The 15,026-nt window shown below is 34.7% G+C and overlaps 1 protein-coding gene and 6 non-coding genes across 7 annotated transcripts in view; 4 read left to right on the forward strand and 3 right to left on the reverse strand.

Annotated features, from left to right (window-relative positions):
* Positions 1-15,026, forward strand: part of LOC149417727 (neuropeptide SIFamide receptor-like) — a 132,498-nt gene that overhangs the window by 18,441 nt on the left and 99,031 nt on the right. The window lies entirely within an intron of this gene.
* Positions 4,341-4,459, reverse strand: LOC149417728 (5S ribosomal RNA). Its single transcript, XR_016303173.1, has one exon. It is a non-coding gene; the product is annotated as a 5S ribosomal RNA (ribosomal RNA).
* Positions 4,783-4,901, reverse strand: LOC149417729 (5S ribosomal RNA). Its single transcript, XR_016303180.1, has one exon. It is a non-coding gene; the product is annotated as a 5S ribosomal RNA (ribosomal RNA).
* Positions 5,452-5,570, forward strand: LOC149417730 (5S ribosomal RNA). Its single transcript, XR_016303182.1, has one exon. It is a non-coding gene; the product is annotated as a 5S ribosomal RNA (ribosomal RNA).
* LOC149417731 (5S ribosomal RNA) lies at positions 5,894-6,012 on the forward strand. Its single transcript, XR_016303183.1, has one exon. It is a non-coding gene; the product is annotated as a 5S ribosomal RNA (ribosomal RNA).
* LOC149417732 (5S ribosomal RNA) lies at positions 6,336-6,454 on the forward strand. The gene has a single exon (XR_016303184.1). It is a non-coding gene; the product is annotated as a 5S ribosomal RNA (ribosomal RNA).
* LOC149417733 (5S ribosomal RNA) lies at positions 6,886-7,004 on the reverse strand. The gene has a single exon (XR_016303185.1). It is a non-coding gene; the product is annotated as a 5S ribosomal RNA (ribosomal RNA).

A 15,026-nucleotide genomic window follows, 5' to 3' on the forward strand; every position in this document is an offset into this window, starting at 1 on the left:
AAGTCTGAACCTGATCATACTACACTGCATTATAAATAACCTAGAACAATTAATACAACAATAAATATAACAAAAAATTAAATCATATAATTTGTAAGTAAGTCACTTCTTACTAAAATTTCTACTGAAACATATGATTTGTAAGTAGGTCACTTCTTATACTAAAATTATATCTGAAATCATAAATTTGAAGGTACGTAACTTCTTACTAAATTTTCCTATGAAATCATATGATTTGTAAATAAGTCACTTCTCTCTAAAATTTCCTTTCATATGATTGATAAGTTGGTAACTTCTTACTAAAATTTCCTCTGAAATCATATGATTTGAAAGTGGGCCATTTCTCACTAAAATTTCCTTTGAAATCATATGATTTGTAAGTAGGTCACTTCTTACTAAAATTTCCTCCGAAATCATAATATATTTAAAGTGAAATTTTTTTGTGGTTTAATAAATATTGAATCAGCACCAAAAAACAACATACATTATTAAAAAAATACCAGAAAACATTTATTGTCATGACTCGGATTTCAACCCTGGACCACTTTAAGATATTCTCATGACAACGTCCGGATTCACAAATAACATTTTTCCAAGATGTATTACTTTGTTGGTTGTTTGAAGTAGATGCTTAGTCTGAAAAAAAATCCAATCAATGTTCTTGCCAAAGATAATAGAACCCTGTTATAGTTTTACTTGTGTAAAACGTGTGGTCAATATTTTGTTCTCGCCAAGGATAATAGAACCCTAGGATAATATGGTTTTATCGTATAAAACGTGTGGTCAATATTTTGTTACGCAAAGTCCGAGGCCCCCATTTTCCAATTTTATGTGACAAATTACGTATGTAAATAAAATGGACTGTATTGAAATTATGTTAATTAAACAAAATTAAATGAAATATTAAGAAATAAAATTAAATAAAGTGAATTATAAAAATAAAATAATTAGGGCAGATATAAAAACTAAGCAATGTTTGTGTAACTATATACTATTGCATATAATATGTGTACCATGTAATTATATTTTTGATTCTTTTAAGATAAATTTATTTTGTAATTTAGCCGTTTTGGTTCTTTAATCCATATTTTAATTTTGCTTGTCGAATGTTTTTTGTGTCTCATGTTTAACGGGAACAATTAAAGTTTAATTTAATTTAAAATAATGTTGATTTGCGAAATAATAATTCCAGCAGTTTTCCAATCACCTTGTCATTTGCCAACTATTTTCCTACGAGAGTGAGGTCTGATAAAATAAACCTAGAAAATATATGTTAACATCCCAGTAACGGAAGGATCGTAATCAGAGAAGTATTAATCCGACAAGTGATATGTGTCTAATAAGAGTAAAAGCCGAACAATACTAGTAGTAGTAGTAGTGGTAGTAGTGCTAGTGCTTGGAGGTATAGTATTAAATTATACTGTTTACTGCTCGAACTGCTTTGTACATATTGGTATTGTGGAATACGTACACGTACAGTTGTACAAGGTGGTCAGACTCGCGGCGCCGGCGCCGGTTTCTAAATAATTATTGTAGCTTTATTTAATTACTATTACTACCTCGAATCCCGAATTATTTGCATGCAACTAAATCGACTCCCAGCATCTAGTCTAGATAGTTGCAAACCAACAAATATAGCTTTTATTTTACAGTCAAAATTTTTGTTAATTTGAAAATTGAATTAGTTGAGATTTTGTGTGTTTATATTGCCACAGGTCGTTTGTGAAGGTTCTGTTAAAACATTTGTGTCAGGTTTTATTTATTGCAGAGAAAAAAGGATAAAGCTGTAACAGCGCAGATTTAGTAATTAAAAATAGAAATGTTCCCTGGACTGCGCAAAAATTTGCCAATGGCTGTTATTATGTACCCATCTCTCTTGCAAATCTTTTTTTTCCGTCACAACACGTGGTTGCAAGAACAATCATCAAATAGTTGTCCAATATAAATACTAATATTGTAGACGACGGTCGAAATGATGATGCGAGCGAAATTCTAGACTGAGGAAGATGATGTCACAGATTATTGTACCCGAACTTTCATTGAGACACATCACATATTGTTTGGTTTACATATGGATCAGTTAATAACAATCTAAAAAGGTACACAACTTCACTTACCTGCAACGAGTTATAACTCTGACCTTAAAAATAAGAAAAAAAAAGAGTGGGACTTGTTGACGTGAAAGTTAAAAAAAATCAGGTTGCAGTAAAATAATTTTTCGCGTTTCATAATGCTTTTAAGGGGTTGAATAATATGAAAGTTGGACTAGCCCAAAGATACATTAAATAATTGTGTAAGAACGACCCAAACTAAAGAATTGTGTCAAGGAAGCGTGTGTTGCATGCGACCAAGAAGCAAGAATTGCCATCGATCGCTACTCAATATCACATGAATCGTGATGATTTCTGCCGAGGTATGAATTATGTCATTAGCAACGGGAGGCCGACGCAGTTCCCATATTTACAAAAATTACGGAAAATCTTTGGAACATGATATGTGGCGATATTACATTTAGTTTTACGAAGTGTGTAGTTATTAAGTTATTTATTATTAATGTATTTAATTCGTTGAACACAATTTAACTTTTGGTTTACTATACATGGTGTCCGGAAACTCGTAGTACAAGCGGGAAACTGGTGAATCTACATCACATTTGGAGTCGATTGTGTAGTATAATTTTTTTTGATTTGAGCTTTCGTTTTCGAGTAAATCGAGTCAGAAGTTGATTTTTTTTGATCAAATTCTTATAAACTATTACTGAAGATCAAAGTACCCAACTAATTAAAACTATTTAAAAATTTAAAAGTAAAACAAATAGTGACGAAAAAATTTGAACCTTGAAATAGTCGAAAAATATATTTTTTTGGTTTTTTTTTTTTATAAAAATGTTCAAATCAAAAAACTTTATGTTTATTTGGGTTCCCCGTGTGGTATACATTCTCCAGTTTCCGGCTTGTACTACGAGTTTCCGGACACCATGTATATAAGTAAATCAATTTTTATTATGTTATTATTAAGTTCTGCAAGTATTTCCGTTTTGATGGTTGTGACAGCTGTTTCGGCGTTCAAGCCAACATCGTGCAGTGGTTAGGATTCATTTAGAGGATTTATAATATGTTTTTATTTACCCCTCCCCTATTTTTATTACTGTTAATGCGATTTATAAATATTTTCCGTAAGTGCCTCATACGAAAATCAATTGTATGAGGCACTTACCGTAAAAAACTTGGTTTTTTACATTTTACTATCTTAATTTAAAAAAAAAACTAACTACTAACAAATATATATAGTATATGATTTAAAAAACGAAACGTAAAACGTAAGACGTTTGAAGATGGGTGAGGTAAAATTACAATAAATGTGAATCAAAAGCCTCGATAATATTTTTTCTGATTAAAAAAGACAACATTTTATTTAATCATTTGCTCATAGAGATGTGGGTTATTGATTTGAAGAGATCTTCAGTGGGTGAGAGCCACCAAATTTCTGTAAATCTGGAAAAAAATAGAGCGTGTCTAAAATCAATCATCATCGACACCAAGGTTCACGAATAAAAATATGAAGTATAATCCTAAAAGATCTCGAAATAACACCCTGTAGATAAATACACTATAAAGCTGGATAAAATCGTTTCAGTAAATAATTAATAATCATTGCTGTCGTTCGTATCTGACATTCATTTGAATATTCAAGATACTATACGAGTAAAAGGTTTATATTGTTTAATAAATCAGAGATTTTATGATTTCAAAATTATGTCTTTGCAGTAAAGCGATCTCTGGAGTTGAATACATTATTTCCAACCTCCCTTTGCACAACTCATGGGATTTCCCAATGGGAGTTGTGGGAGTTGTGGGGAGGAGGGGGGAGGCGTGTCGCGGAAAACCAGCCAGTTTGTAGGTACCAGTAGGTCCTTCATATAAAATTTATTTTATTGAAGTGAAACTTCTTTACCCGCGTCATGCAATTTCGAGTACCGGAGTAAAACCAACTCATGACCGAAACGAAAATGCGGGACCGATTAAAGTTCATTTGATCTAGTCAAAGTTTTGAAGTAAAATATAAATGCTTCTTAGCTCATCTCGACAACTGGCGTTGGTGGTGTAATGGTCAGCGTAGTTGCTTTCCAAGCAGTTGATCCGAGTTCGATTCTCGGCCATCGCACATAATTTTTTTTGTTTTTAACGCCTTTTTTTTTTTCAATGGTTGACCATAATATCAATCCACTAAGTAATATTTTAGGCCTGTAGCATACTTGAAAAGTTAAAGAATGATATAAAATTTTTTATGATGTTAACGATAAAAAAATAAAAAAAAACATAAAATTACCATAAAAAATGGGCCAACGGCACGCGGTGTTCCCAAGCGGTCACCCATCCAAGTACTGACCGCGCCCAATGTTGCTTAACTTCGGTGATCGGACGAGAACCGGTGTGTTCAACATGGTATGGTCGTTGGCAAACGCTAAACAATATTAATTTCTATTCTACCTGCCAATAAATATATGAAAATTAGTATAAAAAAGCCCTAATAATACTGAAAACATTAGCAAGGTGTGTGCGACGTTGATAAAAATAATCATTACATACGCGCTTGAAAAAGATCGTAATTACATCCATAACTTTGCAGGAATTTTTTTTTTCAATGGTTGACCATAATATCAATCCACTAAGTAATATTTTAGGCCTGTAGCATACTTGAAAAGTTAAAGAATTTTATGATATTATTAATGATAGTAACGATAAAAAAATAAAAAAAAACATGAAATTACCATAAAAAATGGGCCAACGGCACGCGGTGTTCCCAAGCGGTCACCCATCCAAGTACTGACCGCGCCCAATGTTGCTTAACTTCGGTGATCGGACGAGAACCGGTGTGTTCAACATGGTATGGTCGTTGGCAAACGCTAAACAATATTAATTTCTACTCTACCTGCCAATAAATATATGAAAATTAGTATAAAAAAGCCCTAATAATACTGAAAACATTAGCAAGGTGTGTGCGACGTTGATAAAAATAATCATTACATACGCGCTTGAAAAAGATCGTAATTACATCCATAACTTTAAATAACAAATGTAGATCCTAGGAAATAAATTGTACAGCGCCCTTGAGGTGATTTTTCACAAAAACGGCGCTCTACAAATTATCCAATTATTATTATTATTATTATTAACTTTGCAGGAATTTTTTTTTTCAATGGTTGACCATAATATCAATCCACTAAGTAATATTTTAGGCCTGTAGCATACTTGAAAAGTTAAAGAATTTTATGATATTATTAATGATAGTAACGATAAAAAAATAAAAAATAAAAAGTGGGTGTGTCAAGCCTACGCAAGACAGAAGTGAAACTTCTAGTATTCTTCTCTCTTATTATTAGGGCTTTTTTATACTAATTTTCATATATTTATTGGCAGGTAGAGTAGAAATTAATATTGTTTAGCGTTTGCCAACGACCATACCATGTTGAACACACCGGTTCTCGTCCGATCACCGAAGTTAAGCAACATTGGGCGCGGTCAGTACTTGGATGGGTGACCGCTTGGGAACACCGCGTGCCGTTGGCCCATTTTTTATGGTAATTTCATGTTTTTTTTTATTTTTTTATCGTTACTATCATTAATAATATCATAAAATTCTTTAACTTTTCAAGTATGCTACAGGCCTAAAATATTACTTAGTGGATTGATATTATGGTCAACCATTGAAAAAAAAAATTCCTGCAAAGTTATGGATGTAATTACGATCTTTTTCAAGCGCGTATGTAATGATTATTTTTATCAACGTCGCACACACCTTGCTAATGTTTTCAGTATTATTAGGGCTTTTTTATACTAATTTTCATATATTTATTGGCAGGTAGAGTAGAAATTAATATTGTTTAGCGTTTGCCAACGACCATACCATGTTGAACACACCGGTTCTCGTCCGATCACCGAAGTTAAGCAACATTGGGCGCGGTCAGTACTTGGATGGGTGACCGCTTGGGAACACCGCGTGCCGTTGGCCCATTTTTTATGGTAATTTCATGTTTTTTTTTATTTTTTTATCGTTACTATCATTAATAATATCATAAAATTCTTTAACTTTTCAAGTATGCTACAGGCCTAAAATATTACTTAGTGGATTGATATTATGGTCAACCATTGAAAAAAAAAATTCCTGCAAAGTTATGGATGTAATTACGATCTTTTTCAAGCGCGTATGTAATGATTATTTTTATCAACGTCGCACACACCTTGCTAATGTTTTCAGTATTATTAGGGCTTTTTTATACTAATTTTCATATATTTATTGGCAGGTAGAATAGAAATTAATATTGTTTAGCGTTTGCCAACGACCATACCATGTTGAACACACCGGTTCTCGTCCGATCACCGAAGTTAAGCAACATTGGGCGCGGTCAGTACTTGGATGGGTGACCGCTTGGGAACACCGCGTGCCGTTGGCCCATTTTTTATGGTAATTTTATGTTTTTTTTTATTTTTTTATCGTTAACATCATAAAAAATTTTATATCATTCTTTAACTTTTCAAGTATGCTACAGGCCTAAAATATTACTTAGTGGATTGATATTATGGTCAACCATTGAAAAAAAAAAAGGCGTTAAAAACAAAAAAAATTATGTGCGATGGCCGAGAATCGAACTCGGATCAACTGCTTGGAAAGCAACTACGCTGACCATTACACCACCAACGCCAGTTGTCGAGATGAGCTAAGAAGCATTTATATTTTACTTCAAAACTTTGACTAGATCAAATGAACTTTAATCGGTCCCGCATTTTCGTTTCGGTCATGAGTTGGTTTTACTCCGGTACTCGAAATTGCATGACGCGGGTAAAGAAGTTTCACTTCAAAAACATGAAATTACCATAAAAAATGGGCCAACGGCACGCGGTGTTCCCAAGCGGTCACCCATCCAAGTACTGACCGCGCCCAATGTTGCTTAACTTCGGTGATCGGACGAGAACCGGTGTGTTCAACATGGTATGGTCGTTGGCAAACGCTAAACAATATTAATTTCTACTCTACCTGCCAATAAATATATGAAAATTAGTATAAAAAAGCCCTAATAATAAGAGAGAAGAATACTAGAAGTTTCACTTCTGTCTTGCGTAGGCTTGACACACCCACTTTTTATTTTTAATTGAATCGGACAGTGTTCATTTCAATCGGTAGAACTGGTATAGAATCTTAGCAAAACTAATTAGGAAAATACGAATGTTTATTATAAGGTGTTTTGCGAATATTAATTAAAAATAGAATAATCATTTAAAAAATGGAGTAACAGAGCTTAATGTTTAGACATTGATTGAAAGATTCTGCATCGATTTGGTTGCTTGCATGAAGGGTCTCATAGACTGCGTTTGTTGTGCATTTAGAATCTTGGAATCTTCATCACTGATCCTGGGAATGTAAAACGGTCTTTCAAAGTGTATTTGCATAATTAGTAAAGAACATGGTGTAAATTAATGCCATTTATCTCAGATAAAATGTTATTATTACAAAATCAATTTGTTTTATAAAAAATTAAGAGGTATTTCTTATCCTACCCAAGTAACAAACAACAGTGCATACTGCAGGCAAGACGTACCCGAATAAGCCTAAACTCGAGAATGTATAGGTGCGCGCCTCGCAGCCGCGCCATTCGTACCCGATTCGAAGGAGCTCCATCCCATGTCGGTTTTTTAATGTTCGCTATCCTGCTTCGCTATCCTGGAAGATTCTCCTCCGGGATAGCGAAGGCATCAGAGAGTAGAGAGTTGAGAGCAGGTCGCACGGAGCGCACACGTGCCTCGGGCCCGCCGCCACGCCGTCTACTCGCGGTAGGTGGCAGAGGGTTGTGGTGGGTGGTACTGGGGGAGTAGGTGGAGAGTCGGTGGGGAGGCAAGGTACACCGGGCGGAAGCAACTGGGCCACGGGGCCGCTGGCTGGGTCAGCAGGTCACTGCACCCTCCCCCACCTCCCCACAACAGTTCAAGGAAACAGTGAGTACTAAACAATTCATGTCTGTGGCTAAACTAAGAAGCGCTGTACTTCTAAATCCGATAACTAATTGTGAGCAAACGTATCCAGAGCAAAATAACAACAAATCGAAATCGCGACTTTTATAATATTATAATGGCCTTATCCACCAACGATATGTTGATTCCGTCACAAATCTTGAAATATTAATGCTATAATATGTGACGAATCAAATTTCGTCACAAATAAATTTGAAGGTTAAACTAAGTATGTCCCGCAGTGTGCGCCCAAAGACAAAGAAAGTGTTGACAGACGGGGGTTGTAAAGAAAGAAGTGAGAAGTGCGGGGTAGGGCGACAGGTCCTACGAGCTCAAGAAAGAAAGACATTCAAGATCGAGGCGGGAGAGAGAGGAGACCGAGACAGGAGTGGTGGTGAAGTACGCGCTCCCCGCCCAGCGGTGTGATGCTGGGCGGCGGATGAAGAAGTTACAGTCGAATCAGAGAAAGTGATTTTCAAGTGTTATCCTCCGCCCGGCGACGTAATGTCGGGCGGGAGACGAAGAAAGTGCGGAGATCAGACGCGGCCGGGAGGGCCTGAGCTGCAGAACGGCAGAGGCTGCCACCTAGGACTTCGGCCTTACTAAGGCCAACGAACAGAACCAACTCAGTGAAAACAGTGTAGTAACCGTGAACAATGACAATGTGAATAGTGGAGAAGTAATCCGAACCATATGACAACTAGTTAAGTTATAGATGTAAGTAGATCTAAGTATAATTTAGATTAAGTATTAACACTTGACAAACCCTATTAAAATCGAGACTTATAATTATTAGATGTTCTTAATTAAATTCACCTCCCTAGTCCCCACCCAAACAACACGAATTGGCGAGAAGGCAGAACATACGAATTGGTAAGTATAAGAACAGCAATATATTTAACTATGATTCTGAGCTAGATGCCGGAGATGTTAACGTGTTTATTGTCACAAATACAATAAATTTAAGACTGGATTGACGGAGAAGGAATTTTCCCGGAAATAATATCTGATCTCCGAACGCTTGTGTATCGCAAAAAATAAGTCGGCGATGTTCCAAAGTGACAAAGCACATAATTAGTCGAAGTAAGAGAAAAGTAGGTACGTATTCAAGAAAGATTTATGATTGTATCTCAAACTGGTGAAGTATCCCCTCATATTGGAGAGCATTCAGGAGATTTCTCTACTCGAGTATGGCTACTACCCGTGGCGATGTCCTACTATCTTTAATTTGGGTATGCTCGGAATGAACCATCCACGGGTAAGGGATGTGTACATTAAAATAAAGATAAACATTTCCGGGTTACGAATAATCCATAATTATTTGTAATAAACCTTTGTTAATCTCCTACTACCATCACAGTATGGAGATGGATGAATTGAACACGCTACGCCTGGGTGGGACCCAAACGCAATGTCAACTCAGCCACCATTGCTATTCATTTATTCAGACCGATTTGTGGATGGTTTGAAAAGTCGGTCAGTAGACATATTCAATTAATCGCTAAATAAATATAAAAAATTGTTGCTGGGACAGTTCAGTTATATATAAAAAGTAGGAAAAAACTGTATAAGTGTACAAACGCAGAAAAGAACACCGAAGAAAAAACTAGACCACTTGCCTTTATATAAATATAACTAAACATTCCTGCGTGCTTGTTAATGACAATCGATGAATCGAAACTTTTTGTATAGAAATCAAACAAACAATAGGTCCTTTCTTTTTGTTTATATTATATGACATATAAAGAACAGATTATTAAAAATATTTAACGTCTTTGAAAAAAGTCAGTTTACCAAACAGCAAGCAATGGCCAACACTAATGCAGTGCTTTTGTGTTATAAATAACTCTAAATAATTCAGGAGCGTGAAATGAAATAAGAATTAAGCATGAAAAGCAGTTTCGTATATCCTGTAAATGAGAACACAACAAAAACACAACAAGTAGGGAGTGTAAAGACAACTAAAAATTAAGGAGCTAATGTTTGTTTTTTATTTTATTTTTTTTTTAAAGTAAGACAAACATTCCCGGGTTACGAATAACCGGACAATATTTTAAAATCTCCTACTACCACCACAGTAAGCGGAAAATGTTGCTTGTGTTGTGATAGAGGACTTAGCCAGCCTAGGAATTGAATACACTACGCCTGGGTGGAATCCAAACGCTATGTCAACTCGGCCACCGACCGGTCTGTTTAAAATAAGATTCCCTATCAGTTCTTCAAAGCAGAATAAAATACAGGCTTCAAGTTTGGAACAAACTCGCGCCTGCCTGCCTAGTTTAACCTTACTTTCCCAAAAAACACGTCCCCACAAATCTTGGGTAGGAACTTGGAGAGGGATATATCGTCTTGAGGCTTAGGGGAACCGGGAGAGGGTTGGGGCGGGAGTGTGAAGAGAGGTGGGGAAGGGGCAGACGCTGCAACAAGCGTGACCTATATTTAAGAAATTCTATATATTCCGGAAGTTGAGACGCGTTGAAGAACCTCATCCGACTTTAAGTAAATCTCTAATACTAAATACTTTGATTAATTTACAATCCTAAAAGGTTCAAAGCACGTGCCCGGATACGCAAATATTAAATGAGAGAGGTTTAAAAATAAACTAACCTTACTTCGTGTTGATCGTTTTATTATAAATCAACATGGAAAAAATCTTCGGCGTAACCATTGTAAAAAATATTAATACATTTTTTACGAAACCAGTCATTAATAATAAAGTGATGTCTTTTTAAATTTTGACTATTTCATAACGTTTCATCACTAAGCTACTAATTTCCAAGTAACAGTATAATGTTGTCATACGTTTTAACTGGTTGACGAATTGTTTTGTTAGCAAGCTAGTTTGAGAAGTTGTAATTCCGATTAGATCAGTCCGCCTTTTGACAGCAGCAAATGAAGGATTCCGGTAGTGGGATCAAGCCGCGCCTTATGGAACCTGAACTGTCGGAACAACGCTGAACAAAGCTGGTACAATAATAGTGATCCCGTAACGCGCAAGCAGCACCGACCTGCCGCGCACGCGCATTTCGCATTCGCTGCGTACATACTTCCTACCTACCGTTAAAACGTATTATGACGAATGTTTTAATATTGAAAGCCCGTAGTTTTTTTACAAATAAAATACAAAAATCACCCCTCCCTCCCTCTCCTAATTAAATCTAATCATTCTGTACTTGCATCATTTAAGTTAGTTTTAAGATTGCTAGTGAATGACACGAATGTATCGAGACCGTAACAAATGTAATTAAGTAACAAAGTGAAATAAAACTCTTCAAAATAAAATGTCTACAAATTATTACAAAGTTGAAATCGCACTTGAAGTGAAATAACACTTAACTGCGCTATATAAATGCTATGTGATTATTAATACCTCAGAAATAAAAATAATAAAATGGTGTCTTAGAATAGTGGAGTAAAAACAGGGGTAGTTAAATATCCTTAAATAGAAACTTAAGATGAAGGCAATTCACATGAGAGTTACATTCAGAATTTCGAGGTTTAGAATGTTTTGAAAAGGTCTGAATTCTGTACAGGTAATAGATTTAGATGGCAGTTAAGTGAAAATGCGCTAGTGGTGAGATGAATACGTTGTTGTAACTGTGAAAAATATGGTGGAGTCAAGGAGACTTAACCTTCTATTATAGCAGCCTATGAACTTATTGAGTTATTCGAGAAGTAGGTATACGAGGATATTATTAATCGTTCTCGTGGTAGTTCAATGGTAGTTTTAGAGTAGACTTATATTTTTTGTAGCAGATTGAACATAATTATCTTAGAAACTTTTTGCTTATTTTTTTATCCAGTTCAATTCCATTTTAAGTATGAACTTTTCATATTTAATAATATTATTAATTAATTTTTCAAAAAAGTGAATTTATAAAAACGATTTATGTTCTGTAATTGATACTACGTTGGACAGCTGTTTCACCTTCCGGGGGCATTGACAAGCTAATTTAAATGGAAAATATTCCTCCCACCTTCTTGGAATGTGCTGGAATATTTTTAGGTTTGTTGTTGTTTTGTAGAACTCAGAATGATATATTTATTTAGTTTTTAACGTTTCTAAACATAATAACACGAGTGCTGAAATAACGTGATAGATATTGCACAACAAAGAAAATAAATAAAGGGAAAACAACTGTATAGAGTTAGAGTTCACCTGTAATTGAATCCGTCCGGGATATTAACCACTGACGGCTAATGATAAATCGGCATTCAAGCGAACTTCGTCGGGAATAAGGCACGCTTCACAATGTATAACCGACTGGAATAAAGCACAACATGCTCCATACCAGGCAGGGATACAAAGCTCCGGAAATAAGGCACGGCGCACAATGGCCACGAAAATAAACTCTCTTACGATATCTGAAGTCACACGCCAAATATATACAAAACCGCATCATTTTTTATTTTTCCGTTTTTCCTTCTCACAATAATAATATTATTGTCTGCAACTCATCGTGACATGACGATTCCTTTCTAAGATTAATTCTATGATAGTTTCTTCACATTTTCTTTCTGGAATGATTAAGTATTATTTGAACACGTAATTTATTAGCCGACTGGAAATGAGAAAATTGTTTATATGCCGCAACTCACGTTCATAATTAGAATCTTCGCGGGTGAACGAAGAAAATAAATAAATTTGTTTTTTCGACAAGAATCATTCTTACTTTGTACAGTCAAGATTTGTGTATTATCTAATACATTTCAATAAAATTTGCAAGATTAAAAGCTTAAAGCGTGAGTCTAGCGTAGCTTTACACTTACAGTAACTTAAGTACAGGCTCATTTTATAAGTACTTACTTTTAAACTCGTGTACTGAGGCTACTAAGGTTAGAAGTTCAAATTGAGTAATCGTGCGCGTAAACTATTTAATTTGAGGGTGGGTATTAATTATGTAAATATAAACGTTTTGGCAAAAGTATTTGAATTATCTCAAGAATATTATCGAATAAAAATTGAACAACACGTAAACTTTTCAAAGGCACTTGAGCTTTTAAAAAGATTTTTTTTTAATTTACACACAAATTTTTTTTTCTATGGATACAATGTCCGATATGAATACGGTGTCCCAACAAGAGCGTCGGAAAAATTTTCGCTGTTCAACAGTTCGTACACATTCGAAATTTCTCGGAATAATTAGATGTGTACATATTATGTAAGCCAATAAACCACTATCAATTAGTGAACCACAATTTATAATGTAACAATATTATATAAAATTTCATCAAAACAGCAATGGTTTAAAAGAATAGCGGCGCATTTGTTTGATATTTTATTCCGTACAAAATTGAAAGATTTTTGTGTTGTCAACGAAATAAAAATATTATCAATTGATAACTACATCCGTTGCTCTTATTCGGACACCCTTTTCTCTATCTACAATTTATGTATGGAATTTATTGAATGAATGCATTTTTTAAACTGAAAACCGAATCAAAAATACTTCTTCACTAAAACACTTCTAAACTAAGATATCTTACCTACATATTTTATAGACTCAAGTAAATTTAAAACGCTGAAAAATTGAAAATGATCTACTTCTCCCTGGTGCAATCTGCAATCACTTATGGCATAATAGGATGGGGTTGTGCACCTGATACATTTATTAAGCCCCTACAAATAATTCAAAAACACATAATTGAAGTCATATATAACAAAAATAAAACATTCTCGACCGACCTATTATACAAAGAATCTAAATTATTTAGCATTCGTAAATTATTTATATTACAAACAATGAAATATTTAATTAAAAACAAAAATAAATGAAAACAGAATGAGCAAAAGAACAAATAATATATTTTAAACCCCCCAAACAAATACTAAATTAACAGACACATAGCATTTTTATTGGTCCTCGTACATTTAACCTTCTACCACTTCAAACTCAAATGATAAATAAAACAAAAGAATATGTTAAGGGGGTAAAATTATGGCTGAATGACGCAGATATTGAAACGCTTTTTATATAAATTTATTGATCCTTTCTACGACTCACTTGCTGAAACTTTATAAACTATTGTACATAACTATAAAAAAAAAAAAAAATTTCTACTTATATATATTATACTTATATATAAGTAGAAAAGGTACTTGAAATATAGTGATGGTTTTATATTACCCACACTCAGGCAGTGCCTTAGTGGGTTTTCATTTCTTGTGTATACAATTCTGGTAATATATATTATGTTATTATTTACTGTCTATTATTATGTATAATATATGTAAAGAAATGAAAATAAATAAAGTTAAAAAAATATATATATATATATATCTTTGTCAGATTACAAATGACCGATTGTTCGAGGAAATGACATATATGTTGATGGAAGTCCCCTCATATCATGGCTTGTATGTAAATCTCACTGACGTGAGGCAGTTTCGTTGTTAACGTTATAACCTACGTTAAATAAAAAAAAATAACAGTTATTTGGCAAACACATTTGGATTTTCGGTTGATTAGAACATTTTGATTAAAGTCGCTCAGTGCTCGGTGTCCTCCCAGGGGGCCACCCACCCCCTCCCTCACTTAGCCACAAACGCCAGGTGGCACCGTGATGCACCAGTAGACAGTGGCACGGCACCGGCACCGGCACCGGCACCGGCACTGGCACTGGCACCCTCGGTATAATTAGCGAGGCTGAGCTTTTCAGGTCAATGGGCCATAAATATGTCGCGAGATAATGTGCTCAGGAAATAAGTCAAGTGTCGGATCAACCGGAGTAAAGATCAAAATCAGACTTCACGGGGAGTACCTACTGCAGCAGTGTCGCTACTATATTAAGGAACTATTATTATATATTGTATGTGGAAACTACTCGCACTGTAGGTACTATCCGGTTTCATGCGAGTTTCAGCACAATGTTTGCGGAATATTTGTTATTGTTAAACAAATCAGATAAATTAGTCGAAAAAAATGGAATCTGGCTCAATTTCAAGCTGTAAATAGAAAATTTTCTTCGTGACCCAAGTTTCAAGATTTCTGTTATTTTTTAAATACTTTAGAATGGGGA

This window comes from Hesperophylax consimilis, chromosome 14 (genome assembly GCF_061612785.1).
Source record: "Hesperophylax consimilis isolate HC1 chromosome 14, BYU_Hcon_1.0, whole genome shotgun sequence".
In the NCBI taxonomy this organism is placed as follows: domain Eukaryota; kingdom Metazoa; phylum Arthropoda; class Insecta; order Trichoptera; family Limnephilidae; genus Hesperophylax; species Hesperophylax consimilis.